At 41.2% G+C, this 15,577-nt stretch overlaps 1 protein-coding gene across 3 annotated transcripts in view; it reads right to left on the bottom strand.

Moving 5' to 3' along the window:
- The window catches only part of PPP4R4 (protein phosphatase 4 regulatory subunit 4), an 84,447-nt gene that overhangs the window by 42,698 nt on the left and 26,172 nt on the right, over positions 1-15,577 (bottom strand). The gene's annotated exons all lie outside the window — the stretch shown is intronic.

Genomic DNA, 15,577 nt, shown 5'->3' with positions numbered 1-15,577 from the left:
CGGTCACATCCCACAGATGACTGCATATGGCTTTTAAGAATATGCAGGATTGCTTTATTTAAGAAAACTATATTATTAATTAATCTGTTCCTGATCACTGAAGCCATTAAACCACATAAAGTTTAAATGCCTTGGGAAGTTATAAATAAAATAACATTCTGTTGCTTTATGAATGAAAATTATAAAAGTACATAAACCTTTAATTAATAGAATAGGCATTTTTACAAGATTTCAATTTGCATTATGCTATTTGTATTGTACGGTTTGCCATCATACCTAGAACAATAATGTCAAAGCTCAATCACATGCTTTCATTATTTGTAATTCTGTTGCAAAAAATAAGCATTATACATTTTACTATAAATAGAAATACACTTAATATTGTACAAATGTATTTCCCCTTTAAACAACTGACAAGAACATAAATTACTATAAGTAAACTGCTTTTAAAAGCAGAAATTATAAGACATAGGAATGTTTTTAAAAGGTAATTATATTCATTGCTATCTCCATTCAAAATTTAAAATTTCTTAAATGTATATTCAAAGTTGAAGCCTATGTGAGAATTTTAAGTTTCAACACACCTAAAAGTAAAAAAAAAAAAAAAAAACTTACACACAAACCTCATCAAAGATATTACCTATTCTTCTCCGGAAGAGAGAAAGAGTGTGTGCGATGTCAAGGTAGCTAAGAGAAATACTGTACTTTGTCTAACCAATCATGGCAATTATAAAATTGAATGCCTATTTTATAACTAACATAATAAAGTCAGCAGAACAATGTGGAACTTGCAGCCACAAAACAAAGTTTCATACCTGGGATCTTATGAAAATTAATCTTTCTGCACCTTTCCTAATTTATAAAATGCAAACTACAATGCTATCTTCTCAGAGATTTAAACCACTTCAATGGAACCTTTGTGACTTATCACTTTGTGCAAACTGAGCATTAAACAATGACCGCTGCACATCCATCCCCCACCCCCTCTCGGCCCGAGGCCGTCTCCCAGGACCGCATCTTGTCCACACCTGAGACGCTGCCCTCCCAAAACGTCCTCCTCCAGTTTTCACCTCAGGAAACAGCACACGACAACTCTGCCCTTCCAGCTGTCAGGCCAAACACTTTGTGGCGATGCTTAACACCTCTTAGTCCCTCCCACGCCGCAATCCAGTGGCCAGCCAGTCCTGGCCCAGAATCTGACCATTTATCACCTCCACCGCTCCACCCAGATCCAGGCCACCATCGTTTCCAGCCTGAATTACTCCGATCGCCTGCTGACTAGTCCCTGGTCCCATCACTATAGGGCAGCGGCCAGAGACATCCTTGTAAGTCGGATCAGGTCGCTTCCCTGCTCAGAACTCCCCAGTGGCTCCACATCCCACCTACAGGCAAAGTCAAAGCCCATTCGAAGACTTACAAGATCTGTTCCCCAAGTCCCCCCTTTTCCCAGATTTCCACGTGGTTGGCTCCCTGGTCTCTTTCAAGCCTCTGTTCAAATAGCACCCCTTCAATGAGCCTGAATTTAACCTGGAAGCTACTCCCTTGCCCCAGCTCCCACAACCCCCTTTACGGGGGCATTATCTCCATCACCTAACACAGTCCTTTGTGCGTGGTCTGTCTCCCACACCTGGAACGTAAGCTTCATGGCTGCGAGAATCTGTGTCTCTTTTGTTGACTCTCTTGTCCCCTAGCCCTCGTACACAGCAGGCATTTGGTGTCAGCAGCTGGTGTCTCCTCCCCTGTCACCTCATCTGTCTGCTCTTGGTGCTCTCTCCCTTCACACACATTACCGACACCTCCTAAAAGGTAACTTCAAGAGATTTTTGAATCTTCAAGAGATTTTTTGAGTCCTCAAGATTAGGGATTGGTAGAACTAGACACAAGGCAAAACAACAATGGGTCTCATAGAAATGCATCCTCAATCCTTACTATGGTGTCAGCGAGGAGGGGTTCCTGGCATCTCCCACCCCAGCATCTCCGTAACCACGATGTAGACCATGTGCCCCGTCTCCGTGACTCAACGGGGTGGGACCACCGCCAGTCGCTGTGCTAGAAGATGTTCTACAGCATGTCGTTCCACGGCACGACAAGCACCTTCAGATCCTCAAGAACTGTGCTGAAGGCCAGTGAGTCGGTAACCGGCAACTCGAAGAATCAACCCTTGTCCGCCTGATGCCAAGTCTAAGCACCAAGTTCTTCCTCACGAATTCTGCACATCCGCCTGTCACTTACTAAGGCCCAGCTCCCACCAGCGCCAAGCCCTCCGGGGGCGGGGGGGGAGGGGCGCACAGGACACCAGGCAGTGGCTGCTGTGGCGTGTGTTTATGTGGCCTGGCTCGTTCCCAGAACACCTGTGTCACCTATGGGTGGCTCAGTTTCATTCCGTTTTGTTTTGAACTTCTGTATCACATGCACAAACATCACTTTCCAAGTTTTTTCAACCAATAGTCAACTATGCATCTTGGGTAAAAGAAAGAGAAGAAATGATAAGGCGTAAAGCAGAAGCAGCAATTGGCCTCTGAAATCAGACCCTCCCATATCTTCTGGTTTTACTGTTTTCAGAACAGACATTGGTCCACACTCGTAACGCTGGATTTGGAAAACACTTTCAAGAGGCTTGATGTGGCCAGTCTACATCCCTTGCAGGTTTCAGAAGGCACCGCTTTTATTTAGAAACAGAAAGTACTTTGAGAAGACCTATTAAAATAAATGGTGCTACGATGCACACTCCGGGTCACATGAGTCTGCCGTTTCAAGTTCCAGGAGAGGTAACTCTGCCCCTCTCAGACAGTCACCGCGGTCCCGGGCTGCACGTACGCAGCCTGCATGCAAAGGAAGGCCAGGAGAAGCCCTCCAAGTTCTCATCTTCTTTCTGTGCTACTTAGCCTTGACTCCCGCAGAAACATCTGCCCCGACTATTTTGCATTTAATTTTCCAAAAATCCTCAAGTCTTATCAGGATTTGGGTTTTTCTCTTGTGCTGACTTCAACATCTGGGACTGTGCACTGTTAAGAAACCAGCACAGACTAAGAGATTTTATCACTGCTAGAAATCATCTGATTTCTAAACATATTTTTCTGAAACATGATACGGTAAGAGTCTGACACTTAACCGATAAGCACTGTCCTCCACCCAGTCACACCTCCTGGACAAACACAGGGACGTCCATGCTCTCTGGGGAAACAAGTGTGCGTCCTCATGGACCCTGGAAGACACTGAAAAGTAAACTCTTCTATTGCTTAAGTGCATGCCTTAATGCCAGTCTCCCTTCCTCTTAAATACTATTGTGTGGCTGGCATTCCAGCTTGAATCCTCCGAAATGAAGTGAGATAGTTTATAACCTGAGTTCACGGTACATGTCCACATTTCAAAATCTATTCCAGTTCAAGGATGGACAAGATGGGCAAGAATACTAGACACTTCTGTGTTTAATTCACTCTTTAGTTAGCATGCATGGTGGGAGAAAGCATTCTGGAAAACGACGTAACTCAGTCCTTGCAGTGGGAAATTGCTCCATTGCTCTGCCTCCAATAAACCCGCTTATATGCACCAAGAAGAGATTTCTCTTTACACTACACAACGTGGAGAACCAGGAAATAAGTCACTGGCTTATTTCAAAAGAGTAAATATTTAAGATTCACACATTTGGCAACTAAACTTACTGAATAAAACTGGTAAACACATTCACCATAAGTGGTTCTGGTTAAAGGTAAGAAAAAGCCCTGAAATTACAAAATATCCTTGCATACTTTTAGAAATAACATCACTGATTTTTTTTGAAATTAGATAATGGAGATTTAAACATGAAAATCATGAAGATCTAGGACATATGAAACATCGGGGTTCTGAGGGTCACAAATGTGGGAAGTGTTAGTAACAATAATATTGAACAGCTCTTTTGCTATAAAATGGTAACATGTATGAAATACCGTACAACTGGGTTAAACATGAATAGTTGGAGCACGGCGACTCTAAGGCACTTCTAACGATGAACTACCATATCTTAACCTTTTTCCTGTCGCTGACTGCCACGTTCCCCACTGAGATAAAGGGCAGGGAAAAGGAGTCAACAGCCCTGAAACTCAAACTGTGAGAGGGAAAATGAGGTGAAGAATAAAGGGGCGTGTTTTACTGTTCTGTAAACCTGCATTCCAGTGCTCTGCAAGGTTCATGAGGAGGTGCACATAAAAATACCCCACAGGCCTCTTCCCACTGAAGAAACACCAGCACCAGCAGGACTATCGTATTACGAGGTAAGCGTGCAATGCGGCATCCTGCCGTGCAAAATCGGGACCACACCGAACACATCAACACACTCCAAGGCAGTGGTTTGGAAACTGAACTGCTAGCTAGACTTAGTCTGCCACGTCATTTTAACATACGATGAGCTAGAGTCATGTGTTTCATGATTTCGACTTAAAATGTAAATGAGTGACTTAAAGCGTTAGGAAGCTGTGCCTATCAAAGGAATATCTATTTATTGCATACAACAGCAGTGAGCAACCATTTCACATGATCCATTGTAGCTCTATTTCATTAATTTTTTTTAAGTATGAACTGTGTCGCAGGGGGTTGGGGACAGTAACGGAAAGCGTGGCAGACTTCTATAAGCAAGAGGGAACACGGCTTCCTCCCCAGCCAGTCAGGGCAATGTGCTGTTCCCTCCTACCCTGGTCTTCCTCTAAAGCAGCCCCGGGAAAGTCTGCGTCTGATAATATCACTCTAACTTCATCTACAGCTATTTATTAAGTACCGGGATCCTACAAAGAGCTCTGGGGAACTGGAGAAAAGTCAAAGACAGGGTTGCCTACCTTTGAGGGACTACCATTGCTTGTGTTTAAATATTCAACAAATACTTATTGAGTCGCATTCAGGGCACTGCGTAGGGGCTGCAGACGGAGCGACGAACAGGACTAGCCACGAGCCCGTGACTGCCGTAATTAGAGCTGGACGAGAGCTCCGGGCGAGAAGTGCCAGATGACATAAGAACGTCTAATGAGAGACCTGATGTCTTCAAGGAGGGGCGTCATGGAGAAGTGGCAACTGGCCCACGTAAAGAGAAAGCAATAACTAAACAAAAGTTGGCACAGGGAGGCAAGAAAGCAGGAAGAGTGAGAACAAACGAAGTCCCAGCCCTGAGACGGGTGGGGCCCGGAAGCAGGTTCAGGAGGGGACAGGGGGTCAGAGTGCCTGGAGCGGGGTCGTCGGGCAGGGGCTCAGGCTGGAGAGACAGACGGAGCCCAAATTACCCAGGGCCTTGGGTCAGCATTCACCCAAGCAGGAGAGTATTCACACTGTAGCCATACATGCTCTGAAATATCATGCTGATGATAAGGATGAAAATGAAATCGGAAAGTAGTGAGGTGGGGTGGGGTGGGAGGGAGGGAGGAGTGGGCAAGGACCACTTGAGAAGCTATTCCCTTCTCTGAGCAAACCCTCAGAGTAGCTTGGACGAGGGCGGAGGTAGTGTGGTTGGAGAGAGGTGGATGGATTCAGAAAACATGTAAGATATAAAATAAGGATTGTCTAAGAGAGCAGCAAAAGAACAAATGCTATCTAGGATGACTCCCAAAATCCTGGCTTGAAAAATCAGATGAATAACACTGTTACCCATTAGGACAGGAGACACCGGGGGAAGCCCAGGTTAGGACAGGGGACACTGGGGGAAGCCCAGGTAGCATAGGAGACACTGGAGGAAGTCCAATGTCAAGGGGAAGTACAGAAGCTCAATTTTAGACGTGTTAACTTGGAGATGCCTTTGAGGCATCCAAGTAGAGATTACAAACAGGAAATTGTATGTACTGATCTGATACTCTGAAAAGATCTGATATAAATAAGAGAATTTATATAAAATAGACAGAAACTATATAGATGATACTTAAAGGCTTGGGTGTAGATGGCATTGCCTACAAAGGAAACATAGGCCAGAAGTGGATTATCTCTACTGCAGACATAATTTCACCTCAATAAAATAAGGACGTTGAAGAACTCAAAGTTTAAATAACAATTTCTGATGGAGTATTTAAGTTCTGGGCTATTGCTAACACAGTATTAGAAAACAATCCATTGGTTTGTGCAGGGCAAGGGTGATAACGGTGTGGTGAGAGGCGGGGGTTGTATGCAGGTGTGCATACAGAAACATTTGGGGTTAATATTGTTTTTGATATTAAATCAAGAAGAAAAATTAAAAAGAAAGGGAACTCCTCTTTCAGTAATGGCAGACTAGGTCATTCTAATCAGCTCTCCTGATGAGGATAATTTAAAAAGCTGAAAAAAAAAGTAAAAATCATCTGTATACAAATATATGGAAACTAACAAGATTACTCATCCAAAAGTAAAAAATTACCCATCCTACATTACCCATTACTAGAAAAATTACCCACCCAGGATCTAACAGACAATGGAATTCCAGAAAGGTGAACATGTAATTTGGAGCCTATCTTTTTCTCTGAGGACATTTGCTGATTCTAGAAAAGGCTCCCGAGTGGCCAAGAGCTTATGTGACTTTTTTGACAGCCTTTGCAGAGACCCTGGTAAGCCCCCCGGGACAGGAGAGGGCGGTCCTGCAGCAGACTGACCTTTGCAGGGAGAACAGCCCAGCCTCCAATCATCCAATACCTACAACGGACTAAATGAGACTTGACCGCCTCCGCGGTTCAGTGACTGCCAGTAGACCGTATATTCCTTTCTAGAGGAAGATATCATCCCGGACCTCAAACTATTTCTACAGATAATTATGAGATCAAACACACAACCAATAATATTCAGGCATATGAAGAGATACAATAATACGAGTAATAACCAGCATAAGCAACAGAAACTTAAAATGCACCAAAAGGAGCTCCAGGTACACTAGTGTTATCTGATACATGCCTGGGTCAAGGTGATAGAAGACACAATTGAAAGATTCAGCAGAAAATTCTAAGATGTAGAAGAAAGGATGTGGCAGACCTTCAAAAGAGCTAAACAAAAATTTTACACCAGAAAAAATAATAAAATCAATAGCAGAATGAATCACAAACAGAAAAGGATGGAAAAGATAAAAACATAAGATACCATGGAAAGGTCTAATATGGATGAACTTGAGAGTCCTAGGAGAGCAGAGATTAGACAGAAGCAAATTAGAAAAATGTCTGAAAAGGTCATTGTCATTTCTTTAGTACAGTTATTCTAACAGGTGTATGGATGTATTTGCATTTATCTAATGACTAAGCATGCTAAATACCTTTTCTTATGATTACTGGCCATCCACAAATCATCTGTGGTGAAGTATCTGTTCAAATGTTTGCCTGTTTCTAAGAATTGGGGTTTTTTTTATTATTGAGTTTTGAGAGTTCTGTATGTAGCCTGAACACATATCCTTTATCAGATACATAATTTATAAGTATTTCCTCCCATTCCATGACTTTTCATTCTCTTAACAGTGTTTTCTGAAGAGTAGAAGCTTGTATTCTTTATTTTAAGCAATTTTATCATGCTGGGTGCATGTGTGTGTGTGGTGTGTGTGTATATGTGTTTATCTTCTTTGGGGTCCCCTGGGCTCCTTGGATCTTTGCTTTGCTGTCACTCACTAATTTCAGAAAAGTCTTGGCCATTATTTCTTCAAACAGTTCTTTCCTGATCTCTCTTCAGGGACTCCAATAACACATGTATCAGTTCACTTTACACTGTCTCAACGCTGTTTAATGCTCTCTCTCTGTTTTTTTTAAGATTCTATTAATTCATTTTGAGAGGGAGGGAAGGGAAGGAGAAAGAGAGGGAGAAAAACATCAATTGGTTGCCTTTCACACGCCCCCAACAGGGGACCTGGCTCACAACCCAGGCCTGTGTCCTGACCACAAATCAAACAAGCAACGTTTAAGTTCAAAAAACGACGGCCGTTCCACCGAGCTGCACCAGTCAGGGCTCTCTTCTATTTTTCTTTTCACTTTTTCATCTTTGTGTTTTAGTTTGGATAATTTCTACCTTCAAGTTCATTGATCCTTTCCCCAGCTGTGCCCAGCGGTGTCCAAACTGCTGCTAGGCCCATCGAAGGAACGTTTCGTCTCTGACAGCATCCTTTTTATTGGATCATTTTATAGCTTCCATCCCTGCTGAAATTCCCTATCCGTCCGTGCTCACAGTTCCAAATACGTGGGCAGTGCTGGGTTCCTGGCCCCCGGCAGCAGCCAATCACCGCCATGCCTGCATGGGCAAGGCGGACTCTCTCGGGTCCCCCGCGTGCGAGCGAGTGCAAACTTCCCTGGTTCCTGGAGCTCCAGGTTGTCCTAAACTGAGATGCTACCCTGCAGTCAACCTATAGAAACCTATCACCATGCTCACTAACTGTCTTCTAACAGCTCCTTGTGGTGGACACTCCTTCCTCCCTTGTCTGTCAAAGGCAGCGTCCCAGAGTCCCCTCCTTCCTCAGAGCAGCTGTTGCTCTTTCTAATTCAGTTCACCTGGTTGTCTTATAACCACCTCTGACAGGCTCCAGAAAAATCACAACTGCATGGATTTTGTGAATAACCCACCATTGCTAAAATGAGAGGGGTGTTTTTATGAGTATCCCTGCATCCTCAGTAGAAGTGGAACGGGCTGATTTGTATTTGAGCCCTAAATAGTCCGTAAACTGTTACAAGCTTAACTATTCATTTAAAAGAATGCTTATTGCACTTTATCTCATTTCCATATGTTCTAATTTGGGAAAATTTTCTTGGATATTTAGTTCACCACACTGCCAAAATGTTAGCTAATCCACAAAGTTTTAAGTCAAACATTATAGACCTTTATTACAGTAGAGAATGTTAGTAACTTCTTTGTTCCATAGTTTTGCAAGGATTGTAAAAAAAATACCTATAAATGATCCTTTGTATCACTCAAGTGCCTAAAGTCAGAAACAATATTCAAGTAGTAACAGTGAAGTAGCCCTATTGTCATGGAAATAAAAGAATTTTGATTTAAGAATTTCAGAGGCTCCAGTTCATCTTTATTGTAAGCAAGGCAAAAGTAACAAATGTCTGAATGATTAAGAAGCACACGTGAGAATACTGGTCTCCAGCAGAATTTATTAAAAGGCAGTATCTCTAGGTCTATTAGAAATATTAGCAAGTGTAACATTTTATATATGTCCCCCAAAACTATTTACTCAGTAAATGTTTCCCTTGAATTTAATTATTATTGTAAAATAATTAATGGTGTTACTCTGTTTTGTCCTTAAACACAAATAGATCTACATAAAAAAGAAAAAAGCATAACAGACATTATTTTCAAAGTGCGTTGTAGTCAATGTACTTTTTTTTTGAGCTATAAACAACAGAAGAAAGTAATTATATCATCTGTTCATGCTCTGTAATTCCTTTGGTTAACACTACCTCTTTTTTCTTTTTCCTAGTTAGTGAACTAGAAAAACAGTTATTTAATTTTATGCTTCTTAGCCCATAGAAATCTCCCACTAAGGTCAATTCTGACCCTAATGGTTGTTTTTCATCAACTTACATCATGGAAAATATTTCACTTTCTTCCCCACCTTCCTTCACAGCGGGCAGTCCCTAAATGCCTAGCCCGTGGTAGAGTACTCTTCTCCACTGTGGGCTTTTATGATAGGGCGTCTGGAACACCGTGTTCTGCCTATTATGTATAAATGTGTTGCTTTCACAAAATCTTTTTGCTTTTCTCAGAACTTTTAACTTGAAAAACATCACCTACAGTGAAGAAGGCAGGTACTTTTATTTACGAGCTGTAAACAAAAAAGAAAAGCAATTTGTGTCTTCTGTTTATGCTACTCAATTCTTTTAGTTGAGAAATTTTCTTTCTTGGTGAACTGTAGGAATAAATCATAAAATTTCATGTTTTCTGGAAGAAAATATTCACAGTCAAGCACTAAACTTGTTAGGTCTAGATTTTCTCAGCTGTAAAATAAGAATGTAAATACATCACGTGGGATGGTCACAAGGAGTTGAAAAGGGTGCGTCCGAAGCACTGAGCCCACGGGAAGTGCTCCTCACGTTACTCTCATCTATCCGCGCATCTGTGCCACTTAAAATAGGACTGAAAGGCCCAGAAAAGTTAGGCTTTTTATCCACAAATATCTTTATTTACGCAGTCATGGCTTTCTATAAAAATCTGAAAATAAGACCGTTTTTAAAAATAGCTGTATCACCAGTAGATATGAAATACTCTAATAAAAAAATCACACTGGAAGAAACCTATGTAATTTTTTCCTATTATTCCCATAAATGAAAGTAAAGTAACACAAGATTAATAAAAGTAGAGTGAATCTTTTCAGAATCAGAAGATTGGTACACCGTATTTACTAATCTCCAATGACCAAATGTCATGTTGATTATCTCTCTTTTGTCCCTTTCTTGCTATGTCTTCTCCCACTCCCCCACCCGGAAAGGTCTCTCTAGGAGCACACATCAGCACCGCGTCACTCCACTGAGACCCTGTTTGTACTTCTGGTCCCAGAGTGCCAGCAGTGGATCAGGCCAGTGGGCCACTGGTCTTGCAGGTGGAGACACTGTCTCAGAATATTCAGCTTAATTCACGCTCACTTTTGCACTATTTTTGAGTGCCTACTATTTTGCCAAGCACCGTTCTAGGTTCTGGGGACGCTGTGATAAACCAGACTGACAAAGAGTCCGCACACTCCCGTCAGACAGGAGAAAGAACGGTAGAGATGAGGGGAGAAAGCTAGACGGGCTCCTTTAAGGGTACGGCAGAAAGCTTTGTTCGACGTGAAATGGAACGCCACTTACGTTAATTTCCTGTGACTGCCACAAAATGAGTGCCCTATAACATCAGAGATTTATTTCCCCAAGTTCTAGATGCCGTAAGTCTAAATCAGTATCACGCGGCCAAAATCAAAGTGTTGGCAAGGCCACCGCCCCTCCGGAGACACGAGGGTAGAGCCTGCTCTTTGCCTTTTCCAGCTCCGGCAGTTGCTGGTGGTTCTGACCTGTGGCTGCACCGCTCCCACCTCCGCCTCAGCTTCCCGTGGCCTTCTCCCCTGTGCCCGCTCTGCCTGCCTCTGCTCTCCTCGCATCCAGGGCCCGCCCAGATAATCCAGGATAATCTCCTTGTCTCAGAATCCTTAACCACACTGTCCAAATAATGTAACATTTATAGGTTCCAGGGATTAAGACCTCGTATCTTAGAGGGGGCAAACATAATTCCGAGGACCACATCACTGAAGCAATTTACAGGAAGAAGATATGACTGATGCTTTTAAAAGATCTCTCAGAAGAAAAAAACAAGGAACTATGTAAAATGATAGATGTATGTATTAATTGTGGTAATCACTTCACGATGCATACATATATTCAATTATGGTGTACACTTTAAATATACACAATTCTGTCAAAAAATTTTTGCCAGTTGATCCCATATAAATAAATAAATAATAAATAAATAATAAATAATAAACAAACGCGCTCTCTGCTGGCAGAGCAGGCGCTGGGGGCAAAGCAGAAGCAACAGGCCCAGGGAGGAGGCTGCTGGGTGACCAGGCGAGAGCCGGCTGGGCTGGAGGAGTGAAACCGCACACTGCACACCTGCAACCGCCATGACGGGCTCACGAAGAGCTCGCACCGCGGTCAGAAGCAGCACTCGGGAGTCAGACGCCCTGTGCAAACTAAGCGCACCACCTGCCGGCTTTGTGACTCTGGGCACTCACTCAACCCAGTTGTTTCTCCCTCTGCCAAGGGGCCCTTAGGGAACGAGCATTCGCAGAGACAAAAACGTGTAAGGTGTTTGATCAAGTGCAGCACCTGACACGCAGTAAGACCTGAATAAATGTCAGCTACAGTTATTTTTGTCTGTTCCCGACATTGCACGTTTTTCTTCTTACTTTCTTTATTGTTGTTTAATTACAGTTGTCCCCATTTTCCGCCATTACTCTCCCCTCTCCTACCCACCCCTCATCTCTCATATTTTCTACTATATAATTTTATACCATATATCTTAATTTGCAAAATAAGTTTTTAAAAAAGGGATTCAATAACTCAAAAGGTGCAAATGTTTTCTGCACTCCATTACAAAGGAGTCACCAATATTATATGGTGTAATTATATCATTACCACTTTAAATTTTATAAAAGACCACAATACTTCAGAAATTTATCTTGACAATCAAATTCTCTCACTTTTACATAACTAGAAGTTCAAATCAAACATTGAAATCTAACATCTAAGACTTCAACTTAATATAGTGTGGGAAAGAATTCAAACTTAATAAGGACAACAGAAAACATTTCTTTCTCATAGATAACCTAGGATTAAAATCATATAACATGGATATATTATAACAACTATATTTAAGTGTCTCCATACCTAGAAAATTTAGAATAAAGTTCAAAATATTTCCTTTCTGGGTTCTTCTTTAAATTTAACCTTGAGGTGTGTGACCTAATTGCATTATCATCCACTGTCCACTTCAGATAAAGTTCAGAAAGTAAATTTTAGAAATTGTATGGCTTAGCTCAGTTCTGATCCTGACTCAGTTTCTTCCAGTTCATTTTTAACCTTAAATTCCTTCATCTCTAAAACAGTCAAAATTGTACCTTATTTATTTGTTTATTTATTTTAATCCTCAACTGAGAACATGTTTATTGATTTTAGAGACAGAGGAAGGGAGAAAGAGAGAAAGAGAAGGGAAGATCTATCAGTTGTCTCCCGTACGCACCCTGAATAGGGATCGAACCCAAACTTAGCCATGTGCTCTGACCAGGAATCAAACCCGCACCCGTTTGGTGTATGGGATGATGCTCCAACCGACTAAGTCACCCAGCCAGGCAACACGGTAACCTATTTGAAAAACCATTTTTCTCTTAACACCTTATTGTAGGCATGAAACACAAATGCAATAAAACAAAAAAATAAAATATCATTGGTGAAATTTCATCTGGTGTTCTTTAAGGTACAGGGTGAGTTCTAAAAGCTGCTTATACTACTGTTATAGACATGATAAGAATCTTGGGAATGATTAGCTTCTTACATAAAATGCTTCTTGTTCCTATCGCTCACAGAAGGATCAGTATTGGTAAATACTCAAACTATTCTTCTCCATGGGTTTAACAAACTAGTAACCAAAATACTCAGAATCAGCAAAACCGTGTAAATGCTCCAGCCTGGACTCAGGAAGTCAGCGCTCACTTCCCACATCCCATTATCCATTGGGCAGTTTTGTTCATGCAACCTCGATAAACGCATCTCAGACGAATCCCGCTGCTCTCGCTGTCTCAAATTAGCTGTCCTAATCCAAGCCACCTTCAGACACCACAAAGACCAGTGCTGCGGTTTCCTAGTTCTCCCACTCCAGCCCACTCGGCACACAATTATCAAAACGACGAACGCGAATGGGAAGGAAAGGTCACGGCTCCGCTTAAGCCTTCAGAGGTTTCCCACCACCCTAGAAAGGGGCAGCTCTTGGGTGCTCTGTCACCGACCGTCACTCTAACGTCTTTGAAAGCCACACCCTCCCCAGATGCACCGGCTCCAACCAAACAGGCGTCTCTCAATTCTACAAAGCTCTCTCAATTTAGGGCCGCTCTGTGCTCTCTCCGCCTCCACACTCATTCCTGACCCTTCAAATGCCTGCTTCCTCCGAGCCTGTCAGTTTCTAGCTCCACAAAAAGGCTTCCCTTGCCCTTCCAGTGTTCCCCCTGTCACCTATCCTGATCTTTACACTCACTCACTTGTTTTCTGTCTGTTTCCCCTCTGGACGGTCACGTCCTTGAGCTCAAGTTCTCTATTTTGATCACTCTATTTTCTCGGCGCCCAGAGCAGTGCTCGGAACCGGGAGGTATTCAGCAAACATTTACGTATGGACGAAAACGCCGTTATTACTAAATGCTCACTTGCACTGCAAGATTTTGTTTTTATAAAATTAACTAAAATTATGACTGTGGCAAAAGTGAATACAGTGGCTATGTGTGACTTTTGTCATCGTTTTATCTTTGAAAGTAACCACTCACAGAAGCAAGGCAGAACTGGAGAAGGTGCTGACTGTAAGTACAAAGACGTCTTAACAATGCATGAACACAATGATTTAAAAATGATTTGCACATAACACAGGTTCTATAATTTGACACGGGGTTGTTTACATGTTTAGCTGCCTGCATTATATTGCGAGCCCTCTACAAAAATCATGATTATTGCCTCCACAAAGTCTCACCGAGTTGCTTAATCCTTCGGCATGTTTACATAAAGTCAGAATCACAAGACTCCCATGCCTGTTCTTCAGTTGTGTCCTGTGGGTTTGAGGCCTGCCTGGCGTGGAATCTAATCTGTGACTCAATTCCATCTTTTTTGTATGCTTGATGATTAACTCAAGAAATGAATGAAATCATTTCCTCTAATAAAGGTTTTTCTTAGTACATATTCATTAGTACACATTTTCTTTATAGTATTGTAACTCTTCATTCAGTTAATTTTCTATATTATGGACTAATTTTTATTACTTAAATGTTATTAAAATCATCTTTATAACTCAGTTATAAAGCACATATAGTGTATATAGTGTATATTATTGTTTATACATTCTCATGAAATTAAGATTTTGGGGGCATTATTATTTAATAAACTTTACTGAAAACCTCATTAACAAAATAATTTTTTCAAAATAATTTAGAGACCTAAAGGTCACTATCTCTATTCTTCATCTTTTATTTTTACTTTATGAAACTTTGGACATTCAGTATGCTGTCTGTGGACCAGACTTAGCCTGCTCAACACATGTGTGTATAGCACAGTCAGTACTTTTAGCTTTAAATCTAATTCGCTAGGATAGAATAACTTTTAATCAAGAGGACCTAACTACTTGTTGCCTTCTGATGTTTAACTGGCACTTGGAGGGGTTAATACTGACAAGCTAGGTCAGTTAATATCATGGAAGTTGAGTGTAAAACTAAAAACCTAGACTGTACAGACTTAATTCCATTTAAATTATAGCATGAATCTGGGACAATAGATATGAAAAAGTTTGATTCACTTCTGAATCACATACAATACTAAAATAAACATCTCAATTCACCATTGCAATTAGCAAAAAAAAAAGAGAAAGAAAACCCTCATATTGCCTGCATAGATGTGGCTGTCTTGTAAAAACAACATAATACTAAATCACAGTAACTGAAACCATGCTATAGGTGCCTAAAAATAAAACTCAAGGACACACTAATAATTACAGCATCTTAAACACATATTGATCTAAAAGTGATGAAAAAGTTATAACCAAACAGAAAGCCAAAGAAAAGCACACAAAACTTTCAGCAAACATAATCCCCATTAGTAGGTAAGTTCCCTAAGGATACAGACTGTTGTCTGTTTTGTTCATTCAAGTTCTTAAAAACACCGCTTTGCACACAGGTACAAATAAATAATAAATACTATGTATTAAATATTTAGCATTATATATTAATAATCAAATATTAAATAGAGGAAAGAACGTTCTAGTAGATCAAATATTTTTGCTTATGGCAGGAAAACTAATTCTGAACAATCTAGGAAGCAATAAAATAAATAGAAAACTAAAATTGTGATGGCTACAATTCAATCTTTATTTGATGATTCTTTACACGTCACACCACAGGGCTATT

This window comes from Phyllostomus discolor, chromosome 1 (genome assembly GCF_004126475.2).
Source record: "Phyllostomus discolor isolate MPI-MPIP mPhyDis1 chromosome 1, mPhyDis1.pri.v3, whole genome shotgun sequence".
Classification (NCBI taxonomy): domain Eukaryota; kingdom Metazoa; phylum Chordata; class Mammalia; order Chiroptera; family Phyllostomidae; genus Phyllostomus; species Phyllostomus discolor.
Note: the sequence above shows the minus strand (reverse complement) of the source record. Positions and strands in the feature narration are given on the sequence as shown.